This window comes from Microtus pennsylvanicus, chromosome 18, assembly GCF_037038515.1.
Source record: "Microtus pennsylvanicus isolate mMicPen1 chromosome 18, mMicPen1.hap1, whole genome shotgun sequence".
In the NCBI taxonomy this organism is placed as follows: Eukaryota; Metazoa; Chordata; class Mammalia; order Rodentia; family Cricetidae; genus Microtus; species Microtus pennsylvanicus.
The window spans coordinates 9,625,972-9,639,356 of NC_134596.1; positions in this window are offsets into that span (position 1 = coordinate 9,625,972).

Sequence of the window (13,385 nt, forward strand, 5' to 3'; positions counted from 1 at the left end):
TTCATTCTATTGCCTGCACATTTGAAGATGTCATCGTCTTTTACCACTGAGGAGTACCCCATTGGCTAATTATAACCACAAATTTTTATTCAATTTTATTCAATGGGTATAGATTTACCTCCATGCTATTCTAAATGTATTATAGGCATAAGGATGACAGTTGAAGAACCCAGACATTTACCCATTTTTTCACATTATCATCTACAATTTAGAAAAGATAATTTAATATTGATGTTACAGAACCATATCAAACTTGGTGAGTAAGCTGAATACCATTTTCTTTAGACTAGTAAACAGTATATTCTCTGCGTTATATTCTTTAGCTTATTTTTTTTGCCTTTAGGGTTACATTGTAACCTGAGACAATCCACAATATGCTCATTTGGAAATTTAGAAACCCAGAAGACATTTTCACAATACTCCTGGTCTAAAACAAGTATGCTGGTATTAGGCAATTCCAGAATATTAGAGAAGTATAGAAAGAGGTAGTTCTCTGAATATTTATGTCCAGCTAGCCTAGAATAACACATTACAGTCAAAGGGGAAATCCAACCTCATATCTTCTAGTTCCAATAAACATCAACATGAAACCAGTATTTGATTAATATAAAAGAACATTTGCACAAATGCAATTTCAAAAATATGGAACTAAATGCATTATTCTTGTATCTTATACAGTGTCTAAAATCCTAGCAGGCTTAATGGAAGAACAAATTTTCAGAATGGCTTGCCATGAAATAGATGTAACAATAGATGGCGTGAAACTGGTGGACATAAAACTTGCTTAAATAAATTCTCTTTTTAATATATATATATATCAGTTTTAATGGTGCTTGTGCTATTTAGAGAAAACTTCTAATATTTTGAATCCAGTTGTTTTTTTTAAATAAATAATTATGAATTATTATTTAAAGAATAATTATGTATATTGTTTGCATGCAAGAAACAAAATTATGAAGGATGCTTCATGCAAAAGTATATGTCCAAATACCTATAAGCCTTAAAACAAACAGACACAAATGTTAACAATTTAGATATATTTATTTTTCCTGAAATCAATTAAACTCAATTCATTTCTTTATCACTAAGACATTGTGAGCTACTATATTATGAGAGAAGGTTTAAAATCTACATTTTTTCTACAGTCTCCCCAATTTCTCGTATACCCCTATAATGAACTTAAATATATTGTGTATTATAATTAAACTACATGAAAAATTGTAATTGCATTTTTATTTGTATATAATTCATAATATCATATTATATGTAACATATTTATTATAATTTGACTGCATAAAAACTACACCTAAAAACATAGAAAAAAATCACAAAGATTCAGAAGCCAGATACATTGGCAGCACAGATTCACAATCAAAAATCCTCAGAAAGAAAGGAACGCGCCCATGTATATAGGTAGATTCAAGGGAAAAGCATCTGCCAGCTGGCTCAACCTTTTACATTTTGCCAGTTTAGTTGGCTGTTAATTGGAGGCAAAATGCAGGGTAAATTACATTTTATCCTCATTCCTGTGTCAATTGCTCTGCTTCTTTTCACAGAACAAGGTAAGGAGAGAGACACAGATGACTCATCAGCTCTGGATGAGATCATCAAGATGAATGCAGCCTTGTGCTTTCCGGTCCTTGTTATGAGATCTCTCTGCTTATTGGTTCCTACATGGCATAAAACGGACTGCACTGAGGAATTTTGCCAGTGGGGCTTTGACTAAAGTCCCGCTCAAAGCTGGACTTTAGTCAAGGCCTCACTGTAAAAAACACCAGAGAAGAAAATGTGTCCAAGAGACCTGCAGGATACAGAAGCAATTGGAAAAGCAAGGGATTTGTGAGAATCACCTGATCTGTTTGCATTGCAGGAAATAAGCTCGAGTCTGAAGCCACTGATCCAGCCGCAAAATCTGTGATTCCAAGGTTAGCTTTAGATTATTTATTTCCTGAAATGATGATTTTAATAGAAAGTCTATACACGGCAACACTGAAATGTACTGATTTTGTGCTATAGGAAACCTCAGTAAGATAATTACTATATTGGCAAATCGCCTCAGACACCTGGGATCTGAATATTTCAAGTGTGAGAATCCGCAAAAAGTGTTTCAGGACTCTGACATGGCATTTCTGAATGTGATACCAGTAAGCAGCAATCGGCAGCAAAGAATCACAATCAGCCGTCAGCAGGGAAAACGGAAATTTCAGGTAGATAGGCAGGATACAGACCCAAGAATTCAGATACGTGATAACCTCCTTCTTACCTCATAATGATTTCCCTTTTGATAATGCGATTCTGGTCCTAGGTAAACGACATTATTTCCTGCCATCTACTCTCACTTTCATATTTTTCTGCCGGAGCAAACATAGAGAAGGGAAGGAGAAATGAGTCAGCAGCTCTGATGCAGATCTCCAAGGTTACCACAGGCTTTGTTCCTATTGGTGGAATTAAGATCATTCTCGTCACTGTTCCCGGGAAAATTTGAATGCACACACTCCTTCAGAGGATTCCGTGGCAAGGAGAGCTAATAATATTGTCAGCATAGCGAATCCTTCCTAGTCAGGCTCTGGCTATATGCCAGCTGGCAGCTGCAAATATTTATAGCTGAAATCCGAATGTACATTTCCCAGACACAGCAGACTGCTCCTATGTGACAAAAAGCCCAAAATAATTAGCAGTCAGGTACTGGTATATTCCAGTATTACTGTTTGGAGTCACCTGTTATGATCTGTGCATCATGTCCATCCCTGCTTCTGAAACCTCTTCCTCTCTTTAAAGTTGTGGCACCACTATCTCTGTCTTGAACACTGCAGCATCTGCAAAGAAATAATTCCCTTAATGTTTTAGTATATGACAGTGTCAAGGGGAGTCATGCCCTTTCCTCTTTTCTCTGAGTTTCATTGTGAAAATTGGTATGACATTGCTGTTTTTTTCTCATGAAAACAGAATCATTGATAATGTTATGCAGTAACATATGAAAGTAATACCCTACCTGTCACCAAAGCCTCTGAAATATAATACGGTATAGAAGAGTAAACCTACTTCTTATCATCCTATTTCTTTTAAGGTTCTCACAATCTCAAATTTGCTGTTTTCATTGACATAGTCTTTGTGTATTTGCATATAAATAATCTTGTACTTGATATTTTCTCACTTTTTGCCAATTCCCAATTAGAAAATCAGACACCATGTGCTTTTTGGAAATCCGGTGTTTATTGGTGATGGCAGCAAGGTATTGCATACTTCCTTGAATATCATTAACACAGTAGATATCTTTGTTATTGTGTGCCTTGTTTTATATGCTTTAAATGTTCAGAACTTATCTTGTTCATCTCAGTTCATCTCAGATTCTAAATGTGTATATCTGCTAGTAATGTTGAGACTGGAAAACATTGATACTTTGGAATCAAAAGCCTCCATTTCAATCTGTAACAATATTTCTGCCATCTTTAAAATATACATATATGAAATTTGTGATTGTGTTATCACTTACAATATAAAGTAGGCTCAATTGTTGCAATTGGTAAATTGTGCTTTCTTTCAATTATATAGCTACAGTTCTAAAATATCAAATAGTAGAAATTTGGACATGTCTGTGCATATGTAACGAGTAATACCCTCTGAAGATAAATTTTGACAAATAATGACATTTGAATTAGCTGAAGAAATCATGCATTTTACCTTGGTATTTTGTATCCCTGTTAGTTGTGGGTTTGACCATATCATATTAGGATGATTATTAGAAATTATAGCTATATTAATGGTTTAAGAGACTGACAATCAGATCCTAATAGTGTAAAATATTGATTAAATATCTTATTTTTAAGATAAACACTAAAACTTTATTTTATTGATTTTTTGTAGATTTGTATGGGAGTCTCCTGAATGTTGTTCTTCTTTGATATATGTGTAGACTATATAAGAACCTCAAAGACATTTTAGTCAACTTATGGTTTCAGTTCAGGAGTCAGACAAAAATTGTTGAATCTGTAAGAATGCCAATAATACAATTAGAGTAAAGAAAGTAGTAGAGTAGTTAGTTACATATAAAAATATCAGTGTGTACTCTAAATAATAACCCTTATGTTATTTTCTGCTTTTATGTTAAAAAAATTCACAGACTCATAATGGGCTCTGTCCTTTATATAATTTGAAATATTAACTACTGGATCTATTTCTAATACATACATGAGAAAAAAACTGATATACAAACATTATCATGTTTTTCTCAGGACATTAAGCATATGCAATGAATACAGAAGATCTGAGACTTACTTGCCTGTTTTCATACCACGTGTGGCAAATTTCAAGTCTGTGGCATCTTATTATACTAACACATGCAAATAGTAATTTATTGGTATTTATGTATATGTACACTTGTATTATTGAATTTAAACTATATAAATTTGCTTATTATAATTGTTTCATTACAAAAACCAGAGAATATTCTACTGTATTATGAGGAACAATATGAATTCAAAATATTATGAGAATGTCTTATATTATTTACAGAAATGATGAAAGGGGAAAGATAGATTTTCTCAGGTATGCTAGCTTTGAAATGATGCCTATGTACTAGAAGAATGCCCGTACCAACACACACACACACACACACACACACACACACACACACACATTTTCCCTATAGTCAGATGTCACTGAAAAGAGAGAACAGATAAATGACCTGAGGCAGGAGTACTCATATTGGTGAAAATTCTCTCTCTCTATAAACAATAAACCAGCCACAGAAGTAGTAGCAAAAACAGCAATAAGATTAAGAATGACAACTATTGTTATACCGAACATGTGCTTTATCTTTTCAATATCTTTTTATCTATATTATCTAGAGGATTTTGAGCCCAAGAATGACCCAAGTTTTTGGCAGCCAAATATGTGTATACTGTTGTAATATCATAAGTGATTGATTATGATTTTTTAATTTTAATATTCACATATTAATTCTGAACAGAATATTTTATGAGTGTAAAATCATAAAATTTTGATGAGAATTTGTTGGTTTTGCTGTTTTCTTTGATCAGTGTTTTTACTTTCTCTATGGTATCTTCAGTGTCTGACATTCTTTCTTCTATCTCTTGTAATCTGTTGGTAGTACTTGTCTCTGTAGTTCCTGTTCGTTTACCCAGATTTTCCATCTCCATCCTTCCCTTGGCTTGTGTTTTCTTCATTACTTCCATTTCATTCTTCAAGTCTTGAACCACTTCCCTTACCGGTTTGATTGCTTTTTCTTGTTTCTCTTGGTTTTCTTTGGTATCTTTGAGTGATTCATTCATTTCCTCTACCTTTTTGTTTGTAATCTCTAATTGTTTATGGCAGTTTTTCACCTCCTGTTTAAGGTCTTCTATTATTTTCATATAATTCACTTTTGAGTCAATTTCTTCTAATTCTTCCGGAGTAGGGTGTACAACTCTTCTTATTTCGGGATCCCTGGATTCTGGTGATGTCATGTTGCCTTTCAGGTTGTTAGAGGAATTCTTGCATTGGTGCCTTCCCATCTTTCCCTTCAAATGGAGCCAGGAGAGGCCTGGTGTCTTGGTCCAGTCTTTGCTGTGACTGACTCTCTGGGTGTATCTCTTCAGTGTAGAAGCAGAAACGGTCCCATCCAGATGGAACTCCTCAGCACCCAAACATGGATGCCTGGTAGTCCAATGATCCCAGGACAAAAGGGAAAACTTGGGGGGCAGGGCGGGGACAAGTAGAACACAGGACACCCTGTGTCAAAAGCTGAAGGTGCACGTGCTCCCTTTCGGGGGTCCTTGAGGCCTGCCCTGTAGGCCTGCACTCACCGCTCTGGGTGGGTAGCCTTAGTGTAGGAGCTTAAAACTGTTTCTGAGCAAAGGACCTAGCAGAAAACGCAGACTTGGGGCGGGGGGTCGTGTGTACGAAAGACAGCCCTGCAGAAGGAGCTGGGGGCGGGGGTTGTGCTCTCTTCCAGGACAATCAGCCCCTGGATAGCACACACTCACCCATCCAGATGGAACTCCTCAGCACCTAAACAAGGCCGCCTGGTAGCCCAATGATCTGGGGACTAGAGAGAACTTCTAATATTTTGAATCTAGTGGTTTTTAAAAATCAATTATTATTTAGTGGATATTTATGTATATTGATTGCATGTAAGAAACAAAAATATGAAGGCTACTTCATGCAAAGCTAAAGGTGCAAACACCAATAAGCCTTAAAACAAGCAAACACAAATGTTAAAAATTTAAAAATATTTAATTTTTTCTGAAATCAATTAAACAGAAATCATTTCTTCATCATTAAGACATTGTGAGCTAAAATATTACAGTAGGGTCTATGTGGGAGAGGGTTTAAAATCTACATTTCTTTCTACCGACTTCCATCTATAGCACTCTAATCAACTTAAATATATTATGTATTCTAATTAAACTACAATAAAAATATAATCACATTGTATTTGTATATAATTCATAATATCATATTATGTAACCTATTTAATTAAAATTTGACAGCATAAAATAACCACACGTAAAATCAGAGAAAAAAACTACAAAGAATCAGAAGCAAGATACACTTGACAGCACAGATTCACAATCAAAAATCTCCAGACAGGAATGGAGGCTTCCATGTATATAGGTAGATGCCAGGCAAAAGCAGCTGCTGTCACATTTTGCCAGTTTCATTGGCTGTTAACTGGAGGCAAAATGCCAGGTGATTACATTTTATCCTGTGTTCCTCTGTCAATTGCTCTTCTTCTTTTCCCAATACAAGCTAAGAAGGGAGACACAGATGACTCATCATCTCTGGATGAGATCATCAAGTTAGATGCAGTCCTGTGCTTTCCGGTACTTGTTATGAGATCTCTCTTCTTATTGGTTCCTACATGGCATAAAAAGACCTGCACTGAGGGATTTTGCCAGTGGGGCTTTGACTAAAGTCCTGCTCAAAGCTGGATTTTAGTTAAAGCCTCACTGTAAAAAACACCAGAGAAGAAAATGTGTCTCAGAGACCTGCAGGATACAGAAGCAGTAAGAAAAGCAAGGAATTTGTGAGAGTCACCTGATTCCGTTTGCAGTGCAGTAAATGTGCTCAAATCTGAAGCCACTGATTCAGCCGTAAAATCTGCCATTCATAGTTAGCTTTGGATTAATTATTTTCTGAAATGTTGATTTTCTTAGCAAGTCTATTCATGACAACACTGGAATGTACTGATCTTTGGCGCCATTGGAAGCCTCACTAAGATAATTGCTATGTTGGCAAATCGCCTCAGGCACCTGGGATCTGAATATTTCAAGTGTAAGATTCCGTAGTAAGTGTTTAGCGACTCTGACACGGCATTTCTGAATGTGATACCAGTAAGCGGCAATCGGCAGCACAGTATCACAATCAGCCGTCAGCAGGGAGGAATGGAAATTTCAGGTAGATAGGCAGGATACAGACCCAAGAATTCAGATACGTGATCACCTCCTTCTTACCTCATAATGATTTCCCTTTCGATAATGGGATTCTGGTCCTAGGTAAACTATATGATTTCCTGCCATCTACTTTCACTTTCATATTTTTCTGCGGGAGCAAACATACAGAAGGGAAGGAGAAATGAGTCAGCAGCTCTGATGCAGATCTCCAAGGTTACCACAGGCTTTGTTCCTATTGGCGGAATTGAGATCATTCTCGTCATTGTTCCGGGGAAAATTTGAATGCACACACTCCTTCAGAGGATTCTGAGGCAAGGAGAGCTAATAATATTGTCAGCATAGCGAATCCTTCCTAGTCAGGCTCTGGCTACATGACAGCTCGCAGCTGCAAATATTTATAGCTGAATTCCGAATGTACATTTCCCAGACACGGCAGACTGCTCCTATATGACAAAAAACTCAGGATAATTAGCATTCAGGTACAGGTATATTCCAGTATTACTGTTTGGAGTCACCTGTTATGGTCTTTGCATCATGTCCATCCCTGTTTCTAAAACCTCTCTTTCTCTTTAAAGTTGTGGCACCACTATCTCTGTCTTGAACACTGCAGCATCTGCAAAGAAATTATTCCCTTAAAGTTTTAGTATATGACAGCGTCAAGGGGAGTCATGCCCTTTCCTCTTTTCTCTGAGTTGCATTGTGAAAATTGGTATGACATTGCTGTTTTTTTTCATCAAAACAGAATCATTGATAATATTATGCAGTAACATATGATAGTACTACCCTACCTGTCACCAAAGACTCTTAATTATAAAAAGGTATAGAAGAGGAAACCTACTTCTTATCAACATTTTGCTTTTAAGATTCTTACAGTCTCAAATTTGTTGTTTTGATTAACATAGTCTTTGTGTATTTGCATATAAATACTCTTGTACATGATACTTTCTCACTTTCCCCCCATTCCTAATTAGAAAATCAGACAGCATGAGCTTTTTGAATAATGATGGCAGTGAGGTATTACATACATCTCTTGAAAATAATTAACACAATAGATATCTTTGCTATTGTTTGTCTTGTTTAATATGCTTTGAAAAGGTGCAGAACTTATCTTGTACATTATCTCAGACACTAATTTCCTATGTCTGCTAGTAATGATGAGACTGGAAAACATTGGTACTTAAGAATCAAGAGCCTCCATTTCAATCTCTTACAATATTTCTGCCATCTTAAAAACATATGTGTATGAAACTTTCAAGTAGGTTTTAAAGACATGAAACACCATAACATAGGACCACACAGGCTCTTAGTTTCTATAGAAATACATTCCCCGCACACCATTATGTTAATTTCTTAACTAGTGCCACAGGAAATTCTCTGTTGAGGGTCAAATGATGCTCAGATATATGAGCATATCAATATATCATTAGAGTCTGGGATAATAAAATATATTATTATATTTTTTCTTTTTTTATTGAAAAATAAATGTCTGCCTCCTCCCAGCCTCCCATTTCCCTTCCCTTCCTCCCACTCCTCTCCCCTTCACCCCACTCCTCTCCCCCTCCCTCTCCAATCCAAAGAGCAGTCAGGGTTCCCTACCCTGTGGAAAGTCCAAGGTCCTCCCCCCCTCCATCCAGGTCTTGGAAGGTGAGCATTCAAACTGGTTAGGCTTTCACAAAGCCAGAACATGAAGTAGAGTCTGTCATCATTGTAGGTTTAGATTCCTAGCCATTAAGGATGTTTGAGTTATGTCTTTCATCATAGAGTCTTAACAACAATATTTACTTGATTTCTTGATTTTTTGGCCACTATGACAAATTTATATCTGAAGACTTCTCTTTTCAGGGATGTAGCTAATAAGAGTGAAGAAAATTGGTCATGTTAATTTCAGCACTAATCTTCAATTATAGCCCAAATGTGAAAATAAATTCTACTACATAATACAATTATTATATCCTATTTAATTTACAAATAATAGCAGAAGTATTCACATTCTATGATGATGTAACTATGTAGAAACTTCCAAAACAGGGTTTTTTTTCCACCGTATTGGCAGTTGTAAGCATATTTTTGAAACAGTCTGTGAATCTCTAGTTTTGACTTATAGTCATGACTTTGGATAATAAAAAATGAAATAACTCACTACTTGAAACTCAGTGAGAAAATCTGATACCACTCTTAGTATAAGAAGCTCAGTTTTGCAATCTCTCTCCTAATATACTATGAAGTATCTCAATTACTTTCTAACATTTATATAAGTTTATGTATGTGTACATGTATGATATTGAGTATGCACAATTATATTTATGCATACATATTACGAATGTGTACACTTCCTTAACATAGTATAGAATTTCATACATGAGTACTGTATTTATGTTATTTCACGCTCATTCTTCCTCCTTTAAAATAATATCCATACTGAAAATGTGAAAATAAATTCTACTACATAATAAAATTATTATATTTTATTGTGTAATACAATTGTATACATCAGTATTCCTACTGACTAAACACTCGTGTGATTTTGTATAACCAATTCAGCATTGACCTTTTCTAACTCAAAAGCCTATCTATATAACTTTATAGTAAAAAAATAATCCTTTCTGTCATAGCCTCCAATATTTGTCCATGGCTTTTCTGATAATTGTGTTACTTTTAGAGAGTTTTCCACCTTTTTGACATTTCAATAGGGGATGTTATTACGCTAATCATTTTTTTCTTTCTTTTAGTTAATTTTAATTGGCATTTAAGATTTCTAAAATTTGGTTCTTTAATACCTTAAATTTATCCATTTTATATTTTTTCTTGAAGTTATATCTAATGATTCTTGTGCATCGATGGATAATATATTTAGGGCAGAGTTAGAAATTATATTCCTTCAGAAAAGTTGCAGATGAAATTTCTGATTGTGCTACCACTATCTCGCTATCAATATAGAGTAGGCTCGATTGTTGCAATTGGCATATTTTTCTTTCCGTCAATTATATAGCTACAGTTCTAAAATAATCTAAGAGTAAAAATTTAGACATGTCTATGCATATGTAACCAGTAATACACTCTGAAGATAAATTTTCACAAATTGTGACATAAGAATTAGCAGAAGAAATCATGATTTTATCTTGATATTTTTTAGTCCTGTTGGTTGTGGATTTGACCTTAACATATTAGGATGATTATTAGTAGAAATTATAGCTATATTAATGGTTTAAGAGACTGGTTCTCAGGTTCTAATAGTGTAAAATATTGATTAAATACCTTATTTGTAAGATAATCAGTAATACTTAATTTTATTAATTCTTTGTAAATTTGTATGGATGTCTCCCGAATGTTGCTCTTCTTTGGTATATGTGTGAATTATATAAAAACAGCAAAGACATTGTAGTTATCCTATGATTTTAGTTCAGGAGTCAGACAACAATTGTTGAATCTGTAAGAATGCAAAATATACAATCAGAGGAATGAAAGTAGTAGAGTAGTTAGTTACATATAAAAATATCAATGTCTACTCTAAATAATATCCCTTAGGTTATTTTCTGCTTTTTTTGTTTGATTTTTGAGACAGGGTTTCTCCGTAGCTTTTGGTTCCTCTCCTGGCACTAGCTCTTCTAGACCAGGCTGGCCTTGAACTCGCAGAGATCCGCCTGCCTCTGCCTCTTAAGTGCTGGTATTAAAGGCGTGTGCCACCACATCCTGGCTATTTCCTGCTTTTATGTTCAAAAAATTCACAGACTCATAGAGGGCTCTGTCCACGAACTGGTAATTTGAAATATTAACAACTGGATCTATTTCTAATATATACGTGTGAAAAAAAAAACTGGTATACAAACAAGACCATGTTGTCCCTGAACATTAAGCATATATAATAAATGCAGGAGCTTTGAGAATTACTTGCCTTTTTTCATACCACATGCGGCAAATTTCAAGGCTGTGCCATATGATTATACATTAACTATATGTCCACTTGTATTATTGAATTTAAATTGTGTAAGTTTGCATATGTAATTGTTTCATTACAAAATCCAGAGAATGTTCTACTGTATTATGAGGAACATTATGAATTCATAATATTATCAGAATGTCTTATATTATTTACAGAAATGATGAAAGGAGAAAGATAGATTTTCTCAGGTATGATAGCTTTGAAGTGATTCCCATGTGCTAGAAGAATGCCCCATATACAAACACACACACACACACACACACACACACACAGACACAGACACACACACAGAGACACACACTTCCCTGAAGTCAGATGTCACTGAAAAGAGAGAACAGATAAATGACCTGAGAATGGGTTACTGATATTGGTGATTACAGAGAAAGCATTGTGGAGAATTTTATCAAAATTTAAATATTAATATAAAAATACCTTAAGGCATTTCAAAAATATTAATTGAAACTATAACTCAAAAATCAATTTCAAAACATGTACACATATGTAAAACACTACTACAAGCATGCAGACAATTGTGAAATTTAGAAAATAATACATATATTGTGTTTTTTCCAAAGGAAAATATCAAACTGCAGCCTGATAAATTATGTTAGTCCTCACATAGGCTAGGTGTTTAATAATAAAAAATATACTTTTTGTATCCCTAATTATTGTTATTGACAGCTGCATCAGTGTAGACACAAAATCCTGGACCAACTCAACAGGTCCCTGTATTATTTAAGGTAAGTCATCTGTCTGATCTCCTGAAGGAAGAAATTTATTCCAAGAACTACTTTGGCCAGATTACTCACAGCTGTGGACTGACTTTGTTCTGAAAACTCACTTTTCCTCAACAGATAGACTTTTCCTGTCAAGTAAGCTTTGGCCATCTGTTTCCAATCCGTGGAGTATAACTTCTAAATCCATATATTCTAGCAGTGTGTGTAAAAGGAGAAAACTGCTCGCGCTGAGCTTAGGTTGCTTTTGTTAATTTGCCTTGTTTAATGGTTTCAGGTCTTGTTGTCTGAGTAGATTTCCTTGATCATCTGATTGTTCTATTCTAGAAATACTGAAAATCCCTGAACATCTTCACATCGGCTCACTCCTTCTCTGGACACTAACTTGTACGAGATATGCAAAGAAAAAAACAACAACAACAACAAAAAAAACATTGGGTGTTTGCTTTGCTCCAGGAGATCTCTGCACCATAGATGGATCTAAACCAGCCACTATGGTAGAATTGTAATGCTTTTATGACAGAAGATTTTCAGAGACTTCCATTTCAGTAAATTGAAATTACTCTGAGGCCTTTTAGCTCCTGTTCTAGCTTTCCATCCTCTTTGACTCTCAGAATTCCTAGTCAGAAGTTTATGACTTTAAAGATCCTCAGTATGGTACTTCATGGCTCCTTCTTCAGCTTACTAGGCTCAGACTGATTGTATCACAGTCACATAAATACTTCTTATACTATCAGCTCCTCTGTCTGCAGAGTCTTGTCTCACTTTTAATCATTTCAGGGAAGCTATCTCTTCTGTTCAGGGTAGAACACCTAACTCTCCCTTTTAAGCACCCACAAATGAAGTAATTTGTGCTGCCAGAAGCAGACATGTTTCACTGTTGAGAAAACTGTAAGTTCTTAAAAATTTTTAAATACCATATTCTTTGGTCTTTGAAGTGTCGAAGATTATCTATCTAACTGAACTATATCTCTGCATATCTAGAAAACTTAAATAATGTTACTAAGATTTTGAGTATTATTGATGAATATCTATTAATCTATATTTCTTAACTATGCATGACATTAAATGATCTGCAAAGATTATACCTTAACCAAGAGCAGAAATACATTTTCCAAAATCAACCCTAAATTTTTCTATCAGTAAACTAACTTCCAATTCAATGCAAAGTGTTCATCTCTCTATATGATATCCCACTTTAAATAAAGATCAACATATGTAATTATTCTGAAATTTGCATGTAGATTTCTCCAAAATGCTTCCCATACTTGTTGGGAAACTTTTTATAGGGTTTCTAGAGATCTTCTGGGAGATCTT